The 26,125-nt window shown below is 43.2% G+C and overlaps 1 long non-coding RNA gene across 1 annotated transcript; it reads left to right on the forward strand.

The window, feature by feature from the left end:
- The first annotated feature begins 20,607 nt into the window (after nt 1-20,607).
- LOC141933155 (uncharacterized) lies at nt 20,608-25,027 on the forward strand. Its single transcript, XR_012626013.1, has 2 exons — nt 20,608-21,031; nt 24,558-25,027. It is a non-coding gene; the product is annotated as an uncharacterized LOC141933155 (long non-coding RNA).
- Nucleotides 25,028-26,125: the final 1,098 nt, after the last annotated feature.

The following is a 26,125-nucleotide window of genomic DNA, read 5'->3' on the forward strand; positions in this document are numbered from 1 at the left end:
ACATTAAGCTCTAGACAATCAAAACACTCCCTAACATACAAGCTACTTATATCATAATTATCTGCAATGCAAGCCATCCTATTCACAACACAACTCACAGGGAAGAGTTAGCAGTGATCTTCACTTGCCTTCTAAAATATGATGATTACTTTTTGGTTTTAGATGCTCACGAACATCCAATGATCCTTGAAAACCAACGTGATTCCCTTTTTCAGATACATAAGCTAGAAGATGAAGGAACAAAATCAAGCAATAATTTCCTCAACAAAAGTATGAAAAATACCAATATGTGTACGCTGATGTAAATTGGCTCTTATCTCCTACAATCCAACTGAAAATCTATTACCTTTTCTCATAAAGTAGATTTGTACACTTGACTTTCACTTCTTAAAATCAATTAATTCAGATTAACGGATACTGCTACATACGTAACTCTAATACAAACTGCTATTCCTAACTGGTAAAAATTACTTCATTAAGTCCTAGACTTCAAATAGGTCTGTGGTATAGCAGTACTGAAATGCTCCAGATGAGCTACTTGTTTGGTGCCTGATCTAATTCCAAATAAAAAAAGTGTTTGATACTAATTTTATTTTCAAAAGAAAATGAAGAATATCAACATAAATCACTCTGAAATCATAGTACTGGCTCAAAAACTGTGTTTTTCAATTTTTGTGCTTTTAAAATAGATTTTATTTCCAAGATTTTCTGTAATACCATAGAAGATGACGTTGTTTCAGTTGAAAATCTTGTACCATCTAGAAGCTCTATGTTATAAGAAACTCCAGTATTCTGAGGGTTGGCAGTGTTGCAACAGGGCCTGAGAGCCCCATCTCCCTTGCAGAGAAGCCAGCAAGAGACTAAAGCCTGAAGTTTCTGAATTCATACCTCCAATTCACCACTTAAAACTTTCACAGAAACTATTTATGTGGTATCAATGCAATGATGGACTATTTTATCCCAACTGGACCTCCTAGACCCTGAAAAGCCTCACAATCACTCCCAAACCACATCTCAGCAGGCTGGGAACTGTTACCAGCACTGCCATGGAGCCTCCTTCCTTGATTTTAAGGTCAAAAGCTTTTGGATCTGGCCACTCAAGAGAACAGTCTTTACCATCAACTCATATGCCTCCAGCGCCAGGAACATCAAGTGATGTGTGTGGTTGCTCTCTCGTTCTAAACGTTCTCCTGAGGTCTAGGACCAAGAGTCAGTGAACATCCCTCTTCAAAGTGCACAAAATGTTATGTTTTCTTAGAGCTGACACTGGGAATGAAAAGGGGCACAGAGCCACGCATAAAAGCGGCCCATCTGCTTGGCAATGCTTGCGCTGGGATCAGGACCACCATTCTTCTAACGATTTAAAACCGGCAACAGCACCTGGGTTCACAGAAACCATAAGATGGTAGGAATGACTGTAAGTAAGAAAGGTCTGTTAAAGCCTGCAATCACAACAAATGAGTTTTGTCAAAAAACAAACACCTTTCCAAATACGCAGTAGCAGACTGAGTAATCTGAGAAGCATCCGTCAGGTCAAGTATCCACAAAAAGAACCATGCAGAGGCAACTCTCAGAAAGGTTCATGTACCTCCCATTCAAAGAGATGAGTAGCTTGTAGCAGTGGGAGAGTGAGAGCAACCAAACAGCAAGCTCTTACCCTGCCTCTACCACAAGGCTTAAAAAGACAGCAGCAGTCATGAATAGGTTTCCAAATGGGAAGTGCCAGGACTCTTATGAAAACAGCTTATTTTAATACATGGGCTTGCATTGGCCCAGAAGATGACAGAACAGTAGCAAATCAGAAAAGCAAGATACAGAGGAGAAAAATGAATGATAGATCTCAATTCAAAAAGAAAAATTCATTAAATCTAGATTTAATGAAAACACTGAGAGGACTCACATTCGTATGGCAAATCTTTCAAATTTATTTTGCAGATCACAGTCAGGAGCAGAAGAAACTCCATACCCCAAAATGTCCTTTAGAATGAAAACAAAAACCCAGTCGCAGTAAACTGACAGTTAAAAGCAAAAGCCAAAATGAAATGAGCTGCCCTTCTATATACTTAACAGCCATCAAAAGCTTTCAATATATTTATCAGTCTTTTCTTCTTCAGCTGAAATTTTGCTTTTCAGCTTTCTTTAATCCTAGCTATCTACATGCCCATTCTTGGATCTTAATTGCTCTCATCCTACTTTCAACTCACATTTTGTGTTGCCCTGGAAGAAACATTGCTCGCTTAACAAGAAGAGCCACAAAAGGATTTTTAGCCTATTCTAAAACAACACTGCACTATTTCTATCTTTTTTTCATGAATTGCCTTTACAAAGGTCATTAAAACAATATATGATGTCCTATGTCAAAGGAAAGCTAGTCCAGAAGAAATTACCACATTCTCTGTGGTTTACATTTATTTGCATGCATTCGCTCATTCAGCGTGATTCTCGGCTGCAGCTTCATGACTTCAAGGTAGATTCAGTGCTACAATGATTACTGGGGGTTGGGAGATTTCATCGAACAGGAGGTGAGGCCAAGGAAAGGATGTGGGTGGGTCACATCACGCACAGGGCAGAGAACAGATTTTTTTCTGGGACTCTGCACAGGCTCCTCAGCTAGAAGGTGGGGGCCAGGTTTGAAAGCCTGTCGGCGTCCATCAGCTCCAGGGAGTACTGATGAGATGTTCTTGGCATCTGGGGGAGGTCTGTAGCTCATTCTGCTTTGCAGAAAGGTTCAGCAGCTGTGGTGTGGGTAGGGTCATTAGTAATGCTGCATTCATGACTCATCTGTGGTTATTCCTTTAAATACACACACAGAGACAGGAATTTTTGTTTCTCTGGGCTCCATGTTGGTCAGGACCTTCAACGTAGATGTGTATATCAGTCTGCAAGAAAATTATCTTCTGACCTTGACATGTTTCTTCCACTTTGAGAAAGAGTACTGATTCCATAGTTCCCTGCTTGTAAGAACAGGGAATGCACCTCAGAAAAGAAGCCTTCCGAATTAGGATATTTCCCAGTTACCACCCATACAAACAAAGAATAAGAGAATCTCAAAAGAGAGCTGGTCAGCAGAACAAAACCAAACAGGGGGAGTTTTAGCACGGAAGTGCTTTAACTTGAGCTGAAAACTGAAATCTTCCATCAGCAAAATCCAAATGAAGTACTTCATTAAAAGCCAAGTTTAATTCACACAGGAAAAACTGTAACAATTTCAAAACAGACGGAATGGTTTTGTTTTGGGATAAGCTGTGTCTCTAGGCTGCTAGAGTACCTCACTGGACTTGTAATTTTGATGCCTTGTAGACTGGACTATAGGGCTTCTTTTGGACAAAGCATCATCTCAGCAGTAAATACAACCACCCCATTGGGCACAGAAGCTGCATAGTGGTAACACACTATGAAAGATGTATCTCTGGACTGGACAGCCTGACTTACTGGGAGACATGGGGGAACAGATGAATTGCTGCAGTAGCTCAGGAAGAAAAAAACGAAGTTCAGACTTTGGTTAAAAAAAGCAATTAATTTGGAGATGTCAAAATGTTTCATTCCAATCATGAATTTTTAAATGAAATGTATGAAATTTCTGAATGGGAAGTTTCAGTTTCAGCTACGTTTTTTTGTTGGTCAGTTGTTTCCAGAGAAAGCAAATACTTTTTGCAAAACATTACACAGCACTGAAAATTATTTTTTTCAATTCTTTTAGTCACGCCAATTTTCTGCTTTTTGAATCAAATTCTTTATAAGCTATACTAGAATAAAGAGAAACACAACAAAGTCCATCTTCATATTCAACGATACAACAGTAAAATTTGGACTGGTCCGTTCTTATGCTTCTTTCATTTAAAAAAACAGTGTTTACTTCAGTATCAATATTACATGCCTAAAAATCACTAGTACTGAATATAAAAGCATGTCTTTTTGCAACAGGGAAAAATAACCTGGTTTATTCTCTATGAAACCCCACAAAAGTAAGAAGTGCAAGTCAGGACTGAATTCAAAACTATATGTTACTAGACTCACAAGTGTCACTGTTAATTGTCTAAAATATGAATAGTACCTCAAAAATACAACTATTTCTGATCTTTTTCAAAGACAAGACATGGAAAATTATTGGTTTTTTCCTACCCTAACAATACGGGTTTGGTTCTTTAAAGCACTGTGTTTTGTATGTGTGAGTTTTTCTTCCTCTCTTTTCATAACAGCTGCTTTTTCCTTTGCCGTGCTTTTGAGAACAAGCTATGCAATTTTTAGAAAATAAGCACTGCAAATGAATCATCAAATGATAGTAGTTAAGCTCCAGCCATTGTGGATGCTCCTACGGAGGGGGAGCTCAAGGGTTTACTCAGGCGCTAATACTGTATGGGTGCGTGACATTTGGCATGGGCTGTACCCACTCAGGGGGTGCCTCTTCTACAGTTACTGCAGGTTAAGAGCGTTGTGCAGAAAAGCACAAAGGGCAGGTGAGCAACGCTCATTAAGTTCATATACTTTTGGTCAACACGAGCTTTGGCAGAGCAATCAAAACCAAAATACCCGCAGGGAAAGGACACTGCCATCTGGAAGAGGCACAGAGAAGTTATCCGCTGGCTCCTCAGGAGCCTTGCAGGGTGTGAACAGCAAGGTCACCGTTACTTTAGCTAGGATTGCATGAAAGCACTATGTAATGGATTCCTTTCAACCCCACTAATATCTTCTCATGGAAAGGGGATTGTACAGACTTTCTGCAGCCACAAACCTCTCCTTGTATATTTTACAACCAAATCCTGTATCTGGATTTAGCTCAGCGTAAGCTAACATAATCTTAAAGTCCTGGTGTATGCAGCAAAGGAAAAAAATCTTATTATGGCAGTAAAATCATGGCTGAGGTAAACATATTCAGCATCTCTGCTTTCAGACGTTTGTAACCTACTGAAAAATACTGTCCTTTGGTCTAAGGATTTTAAGTCTTGTCAGTTCAAAAGACTACTTAAAAACGAACAAGCGAAAAAAAAAATGTTTGCTAGTTATTGTTGATCATCTGAAGTGCTCAGAAAGAGAAATAAAAGAGGAAATAAGTGTACGAAACACAGTAGGTCAAAACTTATTATCATTTAGCCTTGAGAAGCCTTCCCTCTGCAACCAGGAGCTAACTTGGCACTTGGATCATGCACCTGGGATTGCACCCAGAGATTGTCATGGGAGGAAGTCAGCTCCCAAAGTTTTCGTGATGTCATTTTTTCCTACTTATGTTGAAGAAGTTATATAGGAGGTGCATTGACAGAAACAGAAGCATTTGTTATTTGACAATGTTATTAAACAGATCTGGAACTGACAAAACCAAATCATTACTTTTAGAAGTAGCCAGTGTTATCGGGGCTGCAGCAGTTAAATACCAAAGGAGACAAATTCACATGGCTGGTAAATAAAACAATGGATGAACTCCCACTTGTTTAAGATTTGAAGCCCTGCAGAGGGAAATGGGCTGACTTAATATTACTCCAATTACAAGTGGGAAATGTGTTCATCCTCAGTCATGTCACTGAAAAGAACAGAACAATTCCTGGTGTTCAAAATACTCCCTCTTACTGAAACAAGTCACTCTGGGATTAATGCAGGCACAGACTCCCTGACATTTGAAAGGGTCTCTGACCACTGCAATCCATGTTCTTAGGACTTTGACCTTCTCTTTGTTGTGTTTTTCTGATACACTGTACAAATAATTCAAAAGAGCCTCCTGGATGTTCATTCCTTACATTTTTTTTTTTTCTCTCATTATCATTGTCTCTTTCCCCCACAATATGCTAAAAAATGCAGTGACCCCACCTTCGCAGACATGCATGTATGTATATATTCAGGCATTTATTTCCCTTCTCTGATGCATGTGTAGTTTGATCCTGCCCCAGCATATGTGTCGGGTGCTTCACCATTAATAGCTTCACAGGGAACACACTCCAGAGTCAGGGCTGATCCCTTCAAAAGCGACTTTAATGGAGCTATATCAATTTGCAGACCTAAGGGTCTACTGCCTATATGTGTGTTACACACTCCCTTTGTGTGAGAAGGCACAGATTAGCTGTCCTACTTTGAATGTTACTGTAAAGCCTTCTGGACTGTGGTAGCTTTTTACAAAATTTCTTGATAACTGTTCCATGTAATTTCTTTTTAGAAGGGAAATTTAAAAATAGAATATTAAAAAAACAATGGTAACAATACAATTACCAGTTTCAAATGCTGCAGTTTTAGAAGCAACTGCGGTAGGTGCTTCTGATGAGAGTATTTGCCAAGTAGAAAAATGCAATAGTTCAAAAACCAGTTAATACAGATGCACAGACAACATGGAGCAGAGCCTTATATATCAAAATCCAGCTAAACACCTTAATATATAATGACATTGATGATTCACAAATAGTATGCAAGTGGGTGTTACCACTTTCCAAAACAAAGTTACATCAAACACTCAGCTCTTGCAAGGTAGGGGAGGATTGTCTTTATTTAAAAAAAAAAAAAAAAAAAGAGAAAAGGAATAAACTGTGAACAATAAGCTGTGAAAAAAAATAGTAAAGACTCTCACAAGGTCTAAGCTTCCAGCTTCACTGCTCACATAACATACGCTAACGAATGTTTTCATACTCAAGGACTGTGTATGAGTGTGTGCTGGAGCTTCAATTTAAATGTGTTAACATTTAATAACATTTCATAAATTATGTTCCAATCGCTGGTATGTTCTACCCAAACACAAGTAGATGTATGAGGTAAAGCATAAAGAACAAAAATATTCTTAATGAATTTTTAACCCCTTGTTAACAAAAGATTCATTGGACTTAGCCAAGCACACAGCAAGAGGTCCAGGAAGTTTCACTGCTGTGAGGCTACCAAAGACAAGGAATTGATAAAAGAAACACCTCTTCTTTTGGTCTGGGGCTTTGCGAACAAAGCAGTTAAGTAATTCTTAATTACTGCCTTGGAAGACTACCAGAAAAATGTAGATTGGCCCAATATCTTGTAGTTCTCAAATGAAAATGAATGCATGAAGAGCTAACTACAACAACACACAAGCTTTGCTGCCATTTCAGTGGAAGGAAGTTGATAAAAAGAAAAGCAATGAAAGGAAAAATACCACCATGAAAAAACAAACACCCTTTTCCCCCTCCCAAAGCCCCATGAGAGTCATCCAACTGGATGCAGGTAATTTTGGATAACTGGATCTGATGAAACAAGTTTGTTTGTAGCTTAGCAAAGATAAGCATGTTGGTATCGACAAATTGGGATGTAAATCATAATACCAACGGGACCATCGCTTTTTTCACTCTGTTAGGCAGGGCCATAGAGAGTCCCCTGGAAAAAACAGTATCAAATTCTAGTGCCCTGAACTTGGTTGGTTTCAGAATAGCTAACTCAGTAGTGCCAAAATCAGTTCCTATACCCCCACTGTCCTCCTTTGCATTCTGAGGGTGGCAGTATGCCACAGGACTCACTGCACCAGTCGATACCTTCTGCTTTCAAGGGTCACTGCTTGAGAAAAAGGTGAAGTGTTTTGGGCAAACAAAACGGGAGGAAAGTGACAGCCCGCCTGCTGATGTCAAAGGAATGATACACCCGTGTCCTGCCCTCAGTGGTAAATCTGCATTTCCCCACCTGGCCAAAGGGGCAGCCACCCAAGCCGTGCCGACTACCTGCCTGCACAACGCAGCTCCGCAGTTTCAGTCTGCAGTAGCATAGTGCATGAAATTAAAGCTTCTCGTCGGCTCTGGATAACCGTGACCATCTAGTAGATTTGGCAGCAGTTTTCAGCTCTCCTTCCATTGTGTAATTTCAAGGTCTCGCAAAACACATGTCAGTGTATGTAAGGGAAATTCGGGTTTCAAGGACAAATCTTCTTGACAGCTGAGTAGTAAGATGAGATTGACTCATAGGCATAAAGTCTGCCATGAAAGACAACTTCGTTTTTAAATATTTTTCCTCAGTTTTGAGCAGCAAATGGCATAGAGATATGGGACTACTAAGGTTTCTGCTGGTATTTTATTTCTATTTCTTTTTTTTTCCAAACTCCCATATTTTCCTAAGCCATGTCTTTAATTGGATGTTCAGACTAATGCGAGAGATGTATTAAAAATACATAAACAGTAGGATCATCAAACAGAGTATATGCAAAATGGTAGATTTTAGAAATATTCCCTGCTAAAATTTCAACTGTTAAATGTGTTTTGGTAGGCAAAGAAGACTGCAGCTTTTTTAAACATGAGGAAATCCAAAGGATTACATCAAATCATGTTACAGACACTGACAGATACAGGCTTTCAAGCAAAACAGCTGTCATTAAAGCTCCTATGACTGCTTAGAATACATTGCTGCAGTCTCCTAAAAAACAAAATCATGGGGAAAAAAAAAAAAAAAAAGAGTACCTTTAATCTATACTTTAGCTTCAGAGCAGAGATTCAGCTCCATGGTTCTTCCTTTTCTTACAAATAAAAGTAACATGAACCATTTCTATGCCAGTCGTCATCATCATGGGCCAAAAAGCCACAATATGGCCTCCAACAAGCATAGCCCTCTTAGCAGTCACCACAACCTCACACATACTTTCCTAGGACTGCTATGTGTCCATATTCATTTTATTTAACATCAAGGTCTTCTGGATACAACATAACTTCCTAACTTCCAAATGTTCACACTACTTGAAATGAAGACTGTGAGCACTGGGTAAGAAGCCTGAAACAGCATCCAGTATCAATACAGCTGCTAAAATGCTGTTGTGTCATTCCTTTCCGCGGGTGCTCACACAAGCTGTCCCTGCACATCTCCTACGGCAACAGCAGCCTGCCACAGCTACCAAGGTTTGTGTTGTTCTGCGTGACAACTAGTGGAAATTATGTACTGAGATAATTTGTATGCTCATATGCTATCCATGGTCAACGTGCAGCAGTGGCTGAGATAAGACAGAGCTGCTTAAATCCAAGCGCCACTGGCAGAAGGGGAGAGAAGATGCTTGGGCTTGTAAAGGAGAGCACACACAAGAGCAGCTCTGTGCTGGGGGGGGAGGGAGGGAGGGAGGCAGGGAGGCATGGCTGGGCTGACTGTTCTATGGGGTCTTACTGTGGGGAGCTGGCAATACAAGAAGACAGTTGGATCTGGGACACTTATAGACATGATTGAAGGTCTCTGAGAACTGACTAGAAGTACCACCTCTAAACCAGCTTTTTTGCTGAATTTTTGATTACCCTCATGGCCTGAAAGTGATCAACTTCTATCCAATGTTCATGTCATTATATGGCACAGGAAAGGAGGATGTAGCTAAAGATGTCTCAGCTCTCAAAAGCATTGTTCAGGCCTGGTGTAATCTATCCCTATGTTAGAACAAGAGGGTTGCCAACTTGCATAGTTCCCCATTTTATTTATGGCATAATACTTGCACAGAAATACAGACAGATACATATTAATGCCTTTAAAAGTAGTTTTCACAGGAAATGCAAGACAGATTTAGCTGTACACATCTTAAGCCTTCCCTGTTCATATCCTGCCCAGAGAATCAGAGTCATTTATCGGGAGGCGCATGCCCCCCCCCCCCCCCAAGGTCAGTATCCTCAAAGCCTTTCTTCTAGTCCTTCCATCTGGCTACTTGGTGAACTCCAGAGTCATTTGCATTGATGGTGCAGGACTTAGCACTAGATCTGTCATATATGGTTAAGCTGCTGCTGGGCTAAGCTCCCTTTTTTATCCTGAGTGGTATTTTCTCTTTGAACTTTAGGAATTTATACAGTGTTTTATCCTTTCAAGTATCTCTACAAATTCTTCATAGGATCTACAGCACAGGCAGGGCTTTTTTATGACAGAAAGACACAGTAGGCTTCCATGGTTTGCAGTCACTGTAATATAGCCCACTGTTTCACTAAGCCCACTAACATTACATTAATTATTTGGAACAGAGCTTATGGTAAAGAAGTCATGGTCGTTTGTTCTGATAGTCAAGCACACCATCAAAAGTCTGATTGCCTACAACAAATCAAGAGAGTTTTATAATGCCCTACTACATGCTTTCATGTGTTGAAAGAAAAAAAAAGCCACAAATTGTGCAGGAATAATTATCTTTCTGCTAGCTTGTTTTTAAAAGTTAGACAGGTAACATTTAAGTGTAAATGCAAATAGCAATGATAATATGGGGCTCCTAGCATATCAAAAATGTAGCATTCCCTGTGGAAATACAGAAAAGTATTACAACGGGACAAATGAAATATACCCTTCACCAAAATGTAAAGGTCTTCCACTGATTCTTCTACCTGAGATAGGTGACTGGCTATTTCTTGGTGCAGAGAAATGTACTAATTCGCTACATTTTAAGTTACTAATCATGTACAACAATTACTGTTTATCTTTTCTATGTAAAAAACTTTCATGCAGTTGTCCATAATAATTTTGGTCTTAATATGACTAGGTTAAATAGGGGTCAGGAAGGAAAAATTAACAGAGTGCCTTTTAGAGTAGACTGATGCAGTGTTCATGAACACTGATTGCTTTTAAATCTTCTGTATCCATCTAGAGAAACAGGGATTACAGAAGTAATACCTCTAATATTACAGCATTTGACAGTATGTCTCACCTTTCTCTGCAGAAGGTTATACAGAGCACGGTGTGATGCAGTTCAACTTCCAATGTGCCTGTCTGCAGGCTTAAAACATACAGCGACTTACTTTCCCCTTCCCAGTGCCAGCACTTAACTGAGGACAAATATATTCCCACCTCAGCAGACCCAGTAATAAAAAGGAAATCAGTGTCCTGTCCATTGGCATAAACAGATACAGCTTGACCCTGCTACTGCTAACATTGGCCTTCACCCTGCAAAGATCTTCTCAAGCGAGTTCCTTGTGTAAGTAGTCCCATAAGGTCAAAAGAGACCCTTTTCCCAAAGAAGCCTTTGCAAGATGAGTCCTGCTCTGTCATGTTAAGAGAATAGGAACTTAGCTGGAGCACACAGTAATTTTCATTAACACAGTACAGTCCTTCTCATCTGGTGATCTGGATGTTTTTTTTCTGTTTTCCTCTCCCTCTTTCCTTTCTACTGGTTTCAGTTTTTTTTCTTTCTTCTTTCTTTCTACACTTCCCTTTTGTGTTGTTTTCTTTCTCCTTTTGCATACCATTTTTCTCCACCCCACTCTCCCCTTTTAACAACCCTCTTCCTCCATCCTGTTTTTCTTTCCCTTTGCCCTCTCCAAGTCTTTTGAAGGACGGCACCTGTGTTTTTCTAACAGTCCCACCAGAAGCAGCTGAATGCAGGTGATAAGAAAACTGATAAAAACCACTTGAGACCTAAGGGCTGTATTCCCCTTAGCCTGCATAAAGGCGAATGGTAGATGTACACTAAAGAGACAGGGATTAAATGAGTCAAAACTTGCAGAATTCCCACACAGGGGATTTAAACTTCTGTACTTCCCATTAACTAGTGCACACCACCATTAAACTGCTTGTTCTGGTTATTAAAGAAGGGAAAAAATGGGCAAAGTAACACAGTAAACATATCTGAAAGACTACAAGAAGAATGAAAACTTAAAAGTGTGTGCACGTCAGACATTATACTCAGACCAGAACACGTTCTTCCACTCGATATTCAGAATGCACCAGGCATACTGTTATCAGTTCCGTTATGGGAGCAAATACTTGCCTCCGAAACCAACAGGAGTTTTTAATCATCTTTTGAAATCTGGGGCCCAAGAAATTACCTCATTATTCCTCCTCTTCAAAACAGTCCTTTCGTCATACTCATTTTAGATGCCAAAATTACCTTGCCAGGTAGGTCAGCCCCCACCAGAAGCCTGGTCCTATGTTTTAAGCCAAAACATACTCCCTAGGCCTGCTGGCCCATTTAACATGCTGGCTTGCAAAATTTCTCTGTGCACTGTGTGCACTTCGAAGCCAGTGACCAGTACTTGATCTGGGAGTCACAGAGACAGCTGCCATGTCTTCAGGTTAAGCATAAAGGGATTAACATTAGATCTGGTAAATGTAATTTATTTCCAGGATTTGTGAAAATATTTTTCTTATCCCAGTAATTCCTGCTAATCTAACTTCAGGGTCCAAGAAACATAAACCTGAGTCTCTACTTTTATACTGAGGGTATACAAAGCTCATTACAGATTTTGCCAAAAATCACAGATCCTTGATTTGCCCTATCAGTTCAAGAAAAACTGTGTCCACAGACCTTCCAGAATTTTAAGAGGATCCCGAGGCAAATTCTGGCTGGGTATGCAATGCTATTCATCCTGCAGTCCACTACTGCTCTCTCCTAGTAAGGAGAGCTGGATATTCAAGCAAGATACCTATGTGCCCTGAGACAGCAAGGCCAGGCAATTCTCCTGCATCACATTGATAAAATTAGGGAAATGGGCTCAAGGGAAATTGGCTTCTGCAATCAAATCCCTCTGCAGCCAACTTCAAGTCACCTAGCTTTTCTGCATCCCTTCTGTAGAGATGCAGCTAATATTTAGGTCTTCGAAAGACTCACGAGTGTTTAATTATCAATTACTATACGGCCTGCATGCATGTGCTAGATGACTGCCATCCATGGAATGGGCTTAGCATTTACTGGCTAGCTAACTACGCCCAAAGATTTAGGAAGCTACAACATACAGACAAAGTTTTGTTGCATTCTGTACTGGTAACTGATTTCCATGCAATCCTTGCTCTTGCTCAGTGAAGTATTTCATACTTCAAAATGTAATTCAAAACAAAAAGTGTGGCATGCACAGATTTCCACTGACCTCAAGCTGTACTAGTAAACGTGTTGGTAGAATCTGAGCTGGTAGCAAGCTTCAAGCAGTTTGTAAGGAGATTTGCTGCACTAAAGTGTCATTTTCCACATTCCCAGTTGTAGTAACAAGAGTGCCTGGATTCAAAAGGCTAAATAGCCTCCTTTGTTTATTATATAATCTGCAAAACTGCAAGCAGAGGGCAACAAGGAAAGCACAGATCCTTCCTCTGAGCACTTGGACATGCCTCCTCCCCAAAAGAAATCTCTCTTCAGGCTCATCACTTTAGTACTCAGCCTTTTGCTTTGGCAACTTTTTTCAAATTGCAAAGATCCCTATTTATTATGCCCGTACATACAGTTATCTACATCTACACGTATGTATGTGCTTTGCTGGCTGCCCACATTCAGGCCCATCTGCTAGGCTGGCACTCTGCCCACGGAGAAGTTGGTCGGTCCATTTCACTAAAGCGTAACTGTCAAGCCGTGATGGGCTTTGGTGGGCAGCCAAGAGCCCTTCTTTCTCCAGGGAGGCAAGCCTCCCAGCGCAACTCAAGTTTGTGTTGCACACCACATGACCACGCTCATTGACACGCATGCCAAAGCAAAGAAGATTTCAAAGAGGAAAGAAAAGAGGAGAGCTGACTGGTACTTCAGACTGTGATCAAGGCCTACTTTGTGGCGGTGATTACTGTGGACAATGCCTCTGTAGCTAAGCACAGGCCAACCATCATTTAACTTTAACTCTGGCACCAATCAAGTACAACAGTGCAATTGTGAGAAAACTGAATAGATGTAAAAAGCCACTATACTGGGCAATTTTGCAAGGCGTAAGGGCATATATAATGGCCTACAAAAGGCAGCTCCTTTCACCCGTGTACAGCCTTGGTGAGGAACTGTATTTGCGCAGGAACCAGGGGTCAAGATCAGGACACGTATCAGATCTTCAATTCGGATCAAATCCTTCCAGCAAGATCGTACTACTATCTTGCTCACACCATTCCCTCCTGCATTTCTGATTAAAGCTGATCTTTCCTTTCCTCCTTGCACAGTTTCACCTTTATCACTTGAAGACAGAGATGGGTCGTGGTTTACTTTTGGGTTTTAATCTTTTCATGGTGGTAATTACATTTCAGAAAACTTTGTGTTATCTTCTACGTTTCTTTTTCTTCAGCCACCTGTGGACTCAGCCACTAGGAGGCTGCTTTGGGACCACTCGAGTGGCTCTTCCTCCTGGATGGAGCCAGCTCACCCATCCTGCTTGGTGTCAAGTGTAGTGCCAACACAGTCCCACTTTCCTGCACAAACCATGATGAACAGTTCAACGTGGTTTCACTGTTCAATGGATCCATTCACCCATAAGTATGACAAACAAATCCTGGCACTAAATCAGCAGCTCCTCTGTTTCCCAGGAAGGCTCAAGAGCAAAAATTTATCAGGCTTTTATTTACACCGAAGTGCTCAAACTTCACTGTGGAGGAGTTTTACCAGTTAAACTGGCCTCAGCTCACACCCACCCTGCCAGGAGTTGGCAATCGAGAGTAACTTCCAGCTGAACTTTTGAAAAGCCGTCAATAATGCTGAAAGACTTCCTTTCTCCTGTTAATTTTCATCATGTCAGAAAAACCTTACGTTATGATTCTTACATCACAAAACAGTTTATAGAAGTTGCTGCCACATCACATTTTAATTGCTGTTACCTCTTTAGACAACAAAGCCAAGGCAGCGCTTGTCACAGACAAGAGAAAAGAAAATCAAGTATGCTTCTGAAGTCTGAATTTCATTTTAAGCAAAATAAGCAGAGGCATCCAGACCACTACATGAGGAAATTCCACATGAATCTTCTACTCCATTTTTGTAGATCTCCACCCCTGGCTCTTCTGACATCTCTTCTAGCTAAGAAGATTAAAAAAGTCCAAATCATTTGAGATATTGCATTGCTTCTTGGCATCAATCTGGTAGAGGATTTAACTGAAAAGAGCCTTTATTTTTGTACTTTGTACATTACAGGACAGAATTCTGTTAAGTTGTAATCTCTTTTGAACAATTATAGAAATCTCTGCATTTCCCTTTACAGGCTGTTCTGGCTATACAGAGCATCCTTATACAAACGCAGCCTCTGTACAATAAAAGATACAGCTCAGGATTTCCCTCTGAGTCCTTGTCGCATGCACACAGGTATGTGAACTGCCAGTGGTACTTCTCATATAATCAGTATAAATATAGTGGACACAGGAGGAGAAGATGACATCACACAGTTAATGTTAAAGGTTTTGAATAGCACACAGGAACAACATAAAATAATTATATTCCCTAGCAGGAGTTCTGGATATGCCGTAGATAGGTAGTACAGTTGCAATCTCTTTCTCTTTTCACTGTGAGAAAGAAAATACACCAGGGCTGGATTTATGTCACTGTAAATGAGAGAGGGATTTAGCTCCATACATTTCAGTCCTGGCTATCTTAAGCAGTGGGGCAAAACCCTGGCTCTACTGAAGTCAGTAGCAAAATGCTACTGACTTCCAGGGGGCATGATATCACCTTCCGGCTTCTTGGTGTTGCAATTCTACAATAACTAAACCCAAACAAGAGGTATTTGAAGGGTTTTCTTAGATCTCCATCTCTCTAGAGTTGAGATGGGTTTCTCTGGAGATTTCTAGTTCTGGTATCACTTTCTTCATCAGTGCAACTAGTCTCAGGTTTGTTGATCTCCACACGAGGACACAAGACCATTGAAATTTCCAAGTTTGTGCAAGCAGCTTTGCATTTCACCTCAGTTGCTGAGACTGCTAAACCCTCTGCTCCCTGCGTTGATTTCTCCACATATGACATTCTAGATATCTATACATCTAGAGAATACAATAGGTATATCCGATAAGTTAAAAACAAATCAAGCATTTACGCTTTAATTGGAATTGGTATGACTTAGATCTAAATTGGCACAATATGTCTTTGTTGCAACAGTTACCCAATTTAAGGCAATGTGAGAAGACAGAAGCTTTTTTTGCAAGACCATTAACATACACACCCCACCTCAAAACCAGTGCTAACGTCTGTGGCGATCACAAAATGGTGACTGGTTACATTCACGAGACGTAAAAATATACAGATCAATAATGTTTCTGCCACACATTTCAAACAAAAACCTCGTGCATTTTTTTCCAAAGCTCTGTACTCGCTTTTGTAATGAAGTAGGCGAGGGAGCCGTCTCATTACACTCTTCCAGGCAATTTCAACTGCCCCACACACAATTGCCCATGCCTGCACCCCTCCCTATATTCAGCAAAAGTGTCATTCTTGCACTGTTTATGTAAGTGGACAGAATTTTGAGCGTCTGTTCCCAAATGATTACAAATCAAGGAACTTTCATGCTCCATTAGCTTCAGAAGATGGTGTTATTAATGATCGCTATTCCAGGAAGTTGAGAATAAGTGTCTAAGTGAAGAAATCTCTGATGTAAGGTTTTGTTTTGTTTCTGAAAACAGCTGAGTGAGCAGTCTTCACTCTCACTGTTTAACATATTTCTGAAGCTACCACCTCTAAGAAATTTCAGTTATTTTCATTAGCTTAGCAATAACATCCGCTTCCTCTGGAATCAGAAACAACACTGTCATTCCACAGCCACACTAATAAAAGTCATTTGGCATAGACAAATATTGAGGCCTATGAAGATGCTGCTCTTACTCCTCTACTCATTATCCAGTTTCAGAAGTATGAAAAAGCTGGTGCAAATCTACAGTGCTGAAAGTGAAAATGTAAGTATTAGGTCATATTGCTACTGGATTTGAAACAATGCAAGAAATGAATGTGTATGGCCTGGCAGACCTGATTTGCTCAGCAAGTTAACACACCATGATTTCCCACATAATCCTAACCAACAGCCTTTCACTTCAACTGAAGCAGGACCAACTCTGCAAAGAAAAGGCATTCCAGAATCGGAGGACTGACTGAGTTTTCTGCCTGCTAGTTACTTGCCTAGGTGCACAATGAATGCAATACATCCCGTGCGTGAATACCACATAACATCAAATTTAAAGATAAGAGGTCTGACTCATCACTCCATTGCACCAGTTTTGTGCCTGTGGGGCTCCATGTTCTTCCATGGTGACTCAGTCCCAAGACTCCCCTCTCTCCAGGAAAAACATGACAAGTCATGCAGTACATGTCAGATTTACCCATCAACGATAATCCCCATTTGCACGGTAAAACTAATTGAAATGTAACATTCCATACTACTTACATTTTGCTGTTATGCCTAGAGATCGGAACATATATAATTAATGTGAAGAGCAGCAGTTTAAAACCCAATGATTAGAATTAACCCTGTGACACCCGGCAACACAGTTAAGGAGCCCTGTTTAAGAAAACAGTCCTTGCCAAACGTTAATAGTGTGAATATGTGCATGCTAAGATTAACAGCAAAGAATTAAGGAGAAGGAGATTAGTCACTGGAACAAAAAGTTTCTCCAGAACAGTTCTCATTCCAGGATTGCTGCCTTCACTTTCCTAACCCAAAGCTGCTGAAACAGAAGAAAAACTTTTTGGACAACTGTAAGATAGGCATTGACTATTTCTTCTGAAAGGACACACTGTGTTTATGACAGCTATTTTTGGCTTTCAGCTATACAAATATAAAACACCATGAGGCCGATTTTCTTCTCACAGTTTCATGTCAGTATATATTCATTGATCTCAGTGCAATTATATCTGATTATTTGCCTGGCATGGAAGTTAGACAGATCAGTGCTGACCCTTATAGGCAATTCTGAATAGACTTACAATGGGCAAAATGGATAGGAGGAGATAATCTATTCTAGTCTCTGACAGCGTACAACTGTAGAAATCAAGGAAATCATTAATAAAGGAGAAAATCTTCAAAAGCCAACAAAACAAAACAAAAAAATCCATCCTTTGCCCTCCTCTAAACCTTAAGAGATTGCTATCCAGCAGCCTACCACAATGTACTTCGTGCTTTTTCCTGTTTTTCAGTTGTGGGATCAGTAGGTTACCCTAGCACACAGAGATCACAGTCACATGTTTGTTTTCAGGATTGGGTCCTGAGGTACTTCCCAGAGAGAGCTGAATCTACCATGGTTGAGCCTGCACAGTTTAGCCATCCCTGGGCATCGGTGCACACAACCAGTAACATACCAAAAACTGCCTGTAGAAATTATCATACACTGTTGGGGAGCCACGTATCCTGAGCATTACATGCATGAATTATCCACTTAGCCCTGATCACAGTGTGCACATGGGTGTAATTTTGTAGTTACTCCTACCACTGAAAAACCCTAGCATCTCATTCTGATTACAGTTATATCTCATTGAGAGGTCAGGTCAGGAGTTGATGTCTTATGTGTGACTTTTTATAGGGAGGAAAGATTTATTTTTAGGCATTCAGTCCTTCAAATTTTAACTGTGTATTGTGATAAAGAAAAAATAAAATCCACATGAAACCACAAAAACCTCTAGTGCATTAAATGACAACTTTGAATAAATACAGGAACTTGACTGGTGACTGCAACAGGAGGGTGAAACCCAAAAACCTGTCAGTAGGATCATTCTCTTCTGAGGAGCAATATAAAGATGTAAGTTTAAAGTAGTCACAGCACTGGCTTTTATCTCATGCTCACTTACCCTTTGACAACCAGATACCAGCACAACTTAAAAATCTAGCACTCACTACTCTCTTGCCTTCGTTTTTATTAGTGAATAGGTGTCCAGTCATGCGCGCACTCATTGGTGTGAGACAACCTGGCATTCAGGTAAATGTTAAGGAAACAGCTCTACAGCTATGACAGGGTTAAACCACAGAACCCATGCCTTTACCCCCGGATATTATACAACTACTTCTATATCCCAGCAACTACTTCTATATCCCAACAACAAGGGGAGGAGCAGAGGTACAGCATTTGGAAGTGAACAGCAAGTTACAAAACTTTGAACACAACACAACATATTGAATGTCTACAAGCGCCAAGTTTGCAATACTGCTTCTTACTTGGTGAACCTCTCATTCTGTCATCCTCTGGGTCACCAGTAACTATTGAGGACTATCAGACAACACTGATTCTCACCAACGTTTAAAGCACTACGTATTTGGCCATGCTGGGAAGCGGACCCAGTAAATAAGAACTAGATTCAGCTCACCACCGCAGGCACCAGCAATATTTTAGGTGGTAGCTACTCTTCAGCATGTGAGTGTAGTACAAGCTACTTTGGCTGCAACGACTAAGATTTTCACCGCCAATTACCACAGTTTGCCAACGAGTCACCGAACGCGCAGGTAAAGGCAGGGCTGCTGCGTTCCGGGGGTGCCAACCAACAAACGTTTCACCCCTTTATCCCTCGGCCATAAGGCGTGACAGCAGCCGAGCTGGGGGCTCTCCGACAGGCGGGTGCCCACCGGGTCCCCTCTCCGGGCTGGGGGGACACGGGGATGGAGCGGCTGGGTGGGTCACTGGGAGGCAGCCCGGCTGTGTCGCATGCCTGGGCACACTCACACTCACACACACACACCTGCCAGGGCCGGGAGCGCCTCAGCCGGCAGCGCGAACCCGCCCTGAGGACAAGCGGGAGAGCGGTACGACCCCGCCGGGGGCGGCCTCAGCGCGCTGGGGAGGGCGCGAGGGGGGGCCAGGCCGGCGGCCGCCGCCCCCTCCCCACGCCGCTGAGGCCGCCCCCCACCCCCAGACACGGGCACCCCCGCGGCGCTGAGGGGGGAACCCCCGGGCTCGCCCTCCTCGCCCGCTGCCCCACACAGGTCAGCGGCAACAGGCAGCGCCCCCCGCCCGGCACCACGCACCCGCTGCCCCGGCTGGGATCGCTACCTCAGGAAGGCTCTGTGGGCTCCCGCCGCCGCCGCCTGCTCCCGCCGCCGCCGGGGCGGATCAGCTGATATTTACCTGTGAGGTAATACACGCTCCGTAAGGTCACCGTGCACCCGCCGGCACACGGTGCCAGGCGGGAGGGACGCCGGGAGCGGGAGTTGCTCCTCCGCCGCCGCCGCCGTGCACGGCGCCGGAGCGGGGCGGCCGCGCCGCGCAGAGGCAGAGGCGGCCGCTGCCGCTGCAGCTCCTGGCACATGCTGCAGGTGTCAGCGCAGGAGCTGCCCCGCCGCCCGCCCGCCGTGCCCGCCCCCTCCCGCCGTGCGCATGCGCGGCCGCCCCAACGCGCCGGCGCGACGCTTCTGCGCAGGCGCCTTGTGCCGGCTGAAGCCGCCGCGAAGCCGTTGCCCGGCGCCGGCGCCCCCCTCGGGGGACGCTTCCCCGCCAGCACCGCCGCGCGCGCGGGGGGGGTCGGCGGGTGGGATGACGTAGTCGGGTGTGGGGCAGGGGCGAGGCCGGGCGGCGGGCCGGGGCCGCGGGGCGGCAGATCCCCCCCGAGCCCCCCGGTGGGGCGCGGCTCCGTGAGGGGGGTGCGGGCGCGACCCCCCCCTATTCCCCCTCCCTCCCGGGGGGACGGGCGGGCCGGGGGGGCGGTGGGCCGGGCGGGCGAGAGGGATGATGTCATCCTCTTCTCCCGGGGCGGGGCGGGGCGGGGCCGGGGCTTCTCCCGGGGCGGGAGCGGAGGGGCGCGACGCGGCGGCGGCTGCCCCCGGGGCTGGGCGGGGGGGAGCGGCACGTTTTAAACCTCTCCCGGTGTCAAACCCGCCCGGTTTGAAACGCACTGCCCGGGGGGGCGGGGGGACTGGGACACACGGGGCCATCGGTCCGGCCACGCCGCAGCGGCGGGGCGGGCGTGCTCTGGCCGGGCAGCGCGGGGCAGCGGAGGGGCTTGTGCCCGGTGCTCTCCCGATTCGGGTTCCCTTGCACGGGGGGAGCCCCCCGCGGCCGGTGCCCCCAGCCCGGCGCCTGAGCTGCAGGGCGCAACTTTCGCACCGTCACGGGCAGCGCAGTGACGTATTGGGGAAAGAACATGTGATTTCAGGCACGGTTAAAGGCTCCCCCGGGGGTGCTGCAGGTGTAAGTGGCTGTGTACTAGCTGGGCTCGGCATGGCTCGCTGCTGAGGAGCAGGGCGGGCGCTGGGCGCGTAGGAGCCTCCCGCGCACCATAGGTAGCCCGGCTATAGAAGGTGACGAACGACAAAAGCTTCTGCTGATCCTGCGGTTCGCGAAATTAGCACATTTACGTTTGGTGAAGGAATTGAATAGTCTCTAGTGCTAAAGTTCTGTGACCCACTTTTTTTCCCAGCTCTGGGCAGATAAACCACAGGGATTAACCACGCGGGCTTAACGCACAGGCACCTGAGAAGAAAATTCAGCGCATTTCAGAGAAGCAGCCTCATGTTTCCTTTCATCCATCATGTATTACCTGAAAGTGAGACTCTTTTTTTTTTTTTTTTTTTTTTTTTGCATTAGAAATGCAATGCACAGTCTTTAAGACAACACAGTGTGGAAGTTGGGTGGGTTTTTTTCTGTTCAGCTTTCATGGATTTTCCCCTGTGCTTATGAAAGCAATTAACAGCATGTGTAACTTTAGCTACAATGCTTCACCTTGAGCTTGGATAACACTTAAGGGTCTGGATGCTGCTCATCATATGGCATCAGGAGGGCTGAAGGCTTTTGGGGTGCTGCTAATCCTGTATCAGGGCTGATGCTTTGACTATTCTGGAAACAACATGATCAGACCCCAGCTCTGACTAGAGAAAAGCAGAAAAGTGAAAAGGGGGGAGATTTGATCGTGCTGGAGGCTCAAATTTGCCTTGTTAGATAGCTAGGGCATTACACTATCCAACTGCATGCAAATATTTAAAAATCTAATAATCCTCATTAAAAAAGAGTCTGAGAGGTTGAGCACAGAACTGCACAGACAACGCTGGATTTTCACACTGATGCACTGTTACACCATTTTGCAGTTACTGGCCTCCTCGTGCTGCTGAAGCAGTGGGAAAGGGAGGCAAGAAGAGGATGAGAATGTGATTTGGGCATAGTAGATACCACAGAGTGGCCTGATGGTACCCTCTGGCTTGGTAAAACGCAGCAGGAACGTGGCAGGGGTGGAGTGTGTAAGAGGTGACAAAACAGCTGAAGTAAGGTGTGAGGTCATGGAGGACACGGAGGTTGAAATGGGAGCTTGAAATTAGGTACGGTGGGTGATGGAAAGCCAGCAGGGAAGCCTGTGTGTCTTCAGATGATACCAGTTATGGAAGTTTATTATTATTACCAGAGTATAGTAGGAAAACAAGGGGGAAAGGCAGTGTCACAGAGGATGAAATAAGTGAACCTGCAACAAGGGATTCTGTCACTGTAATAACGCGGTAAGGGAAGACTTGTGTTTCAACAGGGATGTTTAAGTGACAGTAACAGTACTGAAAGGGAAGAGTGACATAAAGGAGATCAGACCACAGGAGAACCTGTCCTTAAAATCTGTTTCCAGCTCACAAGAGAATATACTAGGAGATGATGCTAAGCAGAGATCCAGTTAAGACGTTAATGGGGCTGAGGATGTTCATAGCTCTCTGGGCTGCTAACTGGGAGGGCTGCTATAAATTATAGCTTCTGAGGCTTTGACAGAGAGTGTTGCTTCCTTTCTTGAAATTATGGGCTAAATTCATCACTGTTTTAACATGACACTAAATTATTCGCGTTTATAGGCAGTTTCACCATGATAAACCATAATCTTTCAGTCTCTAGAACATGCCCTTCCAAGGATAAGTGGCCAAAGGACTCCCCACTCTATAGGTCACAGACCTGTCTGTGATGGTCTTTGCATGGCAGGAGAGGTAATGTTTTCAAGGGGGATTGAGACTAGAATTAGCAGGCTGCTTCTCAACAAACTATCATCACACAGAAGGCAGAATTCCCATAGGAAAGTGCTTCGATTCCTGACAGAGCATCACAGGAACAGGACATCAGGGCTTCATGCTGCTCTAGGTGTTGTTAGTAGTCTTGGGACAGCCAACTGTGTCTGCCTGATGGAGCTGCTGCCACATCAGGAAGGTTATTCTAAGCGTATCAGGAAGCGTATTCTAAGTGAAGTCTTCCTCAAATGTCCAGTTTGCAGGAAAACCATTTGTCGGGCTAGCTTGAAATGCATGAAAACTAAATGAAAACCAAAAGTGGAAGGCTCTGCTAAGTGAAAATCCCGCTTCTTAACCAGTCTCATGGAGATGCTGATGGTAGAAACTCAAATGGAGTTGTTAGGGGGCAATCTGAGTGTTACCTGTGACTGTGAGATGTATTTCGGACATCTGTTCCTTGCAGGACAGGCATTGGCCTGTGTCTACCAGAGCAGGCTTGTTTCTGCAACCAAACACCTGAAAACCCTTGTCCCCTCATTAATTCTTGTACCTGCAAAGTAACATACTCCATTTGCTGATCCTTTATACATATCTTGGAGAGCAGTTCCTTCAGAAGCTGCCTCTTCATGCCCCTTTATGTGGATGCATTTAGATTATCTCACAAGATAGAAAATACTCTGAAGTTTGTTAGCTTCACCTGGGCTTGTCATCAACACTAGTCAAGCACAAACATTAATCAAATTAAAGGTTCATTCCTGCCAGATGTAAGGTCAAGCTCCTAATTACAAGGCTAGAAAATGAGAATGACTGGGAGTCATTTAAACGTAAAATGTAATTCTAGGGCAAACTTAACAATAGTTTCTTCCTTAGCTGCCCTTATTATCTTTCACCTTGAGTTTTTAAGATGTCTCATCCATAAAAACACAGGAGTCTAATTTGCACCTATACTGTGTGGCTTGTCTTGTTCCCTTCCAGCACAAGGGAAGTGTCTCAGGTGTGGCCAGCTGTGGTTTTGTTTGAAGCTCAGAGTAGTTCCTGCACTCCTGACCCTTCTTTCTGTCGCACTTTCTAAGGAAGCTGTCCTATCATGCATTGACCAGCTCTTCTTTCCAGCCAGCAATTTATGAAGGAGTTTACAAACCCTTTACTGGCTTTCCTACATTTTACGTTTAATAACATTAGAAACTATGAGCTCTGTAACAGTCCTCTGAAGTTTTCCATACATAGCTGATTTCCTCTTGGGGTAACATAAATGGTGTTTAACAATGGAGATGTCAGACATGATAATAACACATTTTGACCAAGCAGCCCTCCCACCATTTGGTGTCAGCTTCTGGGGTTCCTAGTTTGACATCCCCCCCATCCTGAAGAATGAGAGATCACACCTCCTACATCTAGAGAGTGTGAGGAGAGCAGGAATCACACTAGGCAGTGCTGATCTTAATGTCACTGTTAACAAATCTAATCTTTCCCTAGTTCATCTATCACTGTGCCAACTAGACATCGTTTTGTATGATTAATTGCCTGTGGAATCAAATAATAAACTGAATTTGTTTCATTTGGGTACATTATCCAAACTGGACTTTTGGACACATCATCATTTCTGTGATCTTTAACTTGTCGGAAATGCCAGAATACAGGTAATAACAGTAAAAATACTGACGCTGTATGTTAGTGGTTTCCTTGACTCATTACAGGATAGAGAATAAAGTCCATACTTCACTCTGGAAAAATGCAGCACTTAACACTGAGATGTCACAGAAAGAAATAGGATTTCTGCTATACAGAAATAAAAAATTTCAGTGGGTAATGTGCTGGCAGAGAACAACAAAACACTTTGTACACTGTGTTATTGTAATTTTTTCATTAATAATTTTATTCACTCCTTAGCAGAAGGAAACAGTGTTGATTGTTTAGCACCAGATTACGTGTGTAACTCTGGGCTTTCTTAATGACCTGGAAGTTAGAATTGTAGAATTAAGTCTGTTACTAAATTAGTAGCTTTGTGGTAGCTGCGTGAGTTTTATTCAGAATATGATGGCAGTCCCAGAGAGGTCATGTTGTACCAGAAATACATTGCAACAGACATTTATTTGCTTGCAGAATGAGGGGACTATTCACATCTAGTACTTCTAAGGCACCTTCTGAGAGTATTGCTTACCCTACTCCAAGAAGAGTTTAAAACCTTTTTAGTGGCAAGTGTTACTAGCCACTAACCAGGAGATGTGAAACCAGCAGACGTCTGCCTTCCCTTGGTTTTATGCTGCCATTGTGTGACTGCTTCTCAGCTGAGCACCAACAGGCTTGCACCCTCACTATACGAATCCAGCCTGTCTACCAGAGAAAATAATGGACTTGAAGGAAATCTGAGAGGAACACAGCTGTTTTAGAAAGACAGACAAATGCATACCATGGGAGACTGTGAGGAAGCAGAGTGATTTTTCACCAAACTACATTCATTCAAGCAATCAGATTTCAGGTTGTCTGAGAGGATGAAACTGTAAAGGTCACCAGTTACAACGGTAAAAGATTTAATTCCCCTTTAGTTTTTATCTTCAATAAATAATACACTCTAGCAGTTGCAGTCATCTTTTGAGAGAGTGAAAACGTTGTGCTACACAATTATTGTCAGCTGATATATGCAAGTTTATGACTGTTATTTGCATTAATGTAGTGTATGGTGTATTACTGTGCTGTTGTGCTCTACATCTTGCAAATGCAAAAGCTTTAACTTTAAAGAGTTTGGAAGCTGGATATTGTAATGATACTTTGGAGCAATATAGGGCTTTACAGAGACTTTAATTTCATTAGCACATTGCTGCTGTCAGTGCCAGACAGCTAAATAGTGTGCAGCATTTTAAAATGGAAAGTAGTGTTAAACACGTATCATCAAGACCTCTGCACATACTGAGGGAAGTCAGTGGTTCATCTGTGGAGGTAATGTGATGCTGCTGCAAGAATGTGGGATGGGGATTTGGCAAACCTGGTTTCACTTCCTAACCCAGCCCGAACTGTGTTGCCCTTGGCACAGCCCTTTCCTTTCTGTTCCTCCACCTGCGAAAGGAGAGGGTGGGGTCCCTTGTAAATGCTTTAAGATCTGCAAAGGGAAAATGGAAGCTATCCTTATGGTGACTAGGTCTATCCTTAGCCACCATTTAAAATAGCTACAAGGAAGGTTCTCTATGGGAGCAGACACTTGAAACAAGAGTGTCCCGCACTTCAAACATGGGCACGTGCAGGACGTGAATATGAAGCTGTACAATCTTGAGAGGATAACGTCCATGAAATAATCTGCTGTTGGATCTAAAGAAGCCAAAGCTGCTTTGTCAGTTGTGTACATGCTACGTTGCGTGACAGGGAGCTGCTGTGTGACTGCACAACCTCCCTTCTGTCCTTGTGACTGCAATGAGCCCTGGCACCATAGAAATACCCTACTGCACTGCAAGATTCACCTTACAGAGTAAACAACACTGGGATCACACAAAAGCAACTGTACAGAAAGGGATACAGGGACAAAGGGTGCCTGAATAGGAAAGATGCAGAAAGGCACAAAATGAGTCACAAGGGACAAATTGTAATGACAAGTTTAAAAGGATGTTAGAAATGGGGGAAGGCTGAAGGAAGGTCTGCTGCTTAGAGGGGAGCGAGAAGAAAAGCAGGTGACACCAAGA

The sequence above is a fragment of the Strix aluco genome, chromosome 1 (assembly GCF_031877795.1).
Source record: "Strix aluco isolate bStrAlu1 chromosome 1, bStrAlu1.hap1, whole genome shotgun sequence".
NCBI classification, from domain to species: domain Eukaryota; kingdom Metazoa; phylum Chordata; class Aves; order Strigiformes; family Strigidae; genus Strix; species Strix aluco.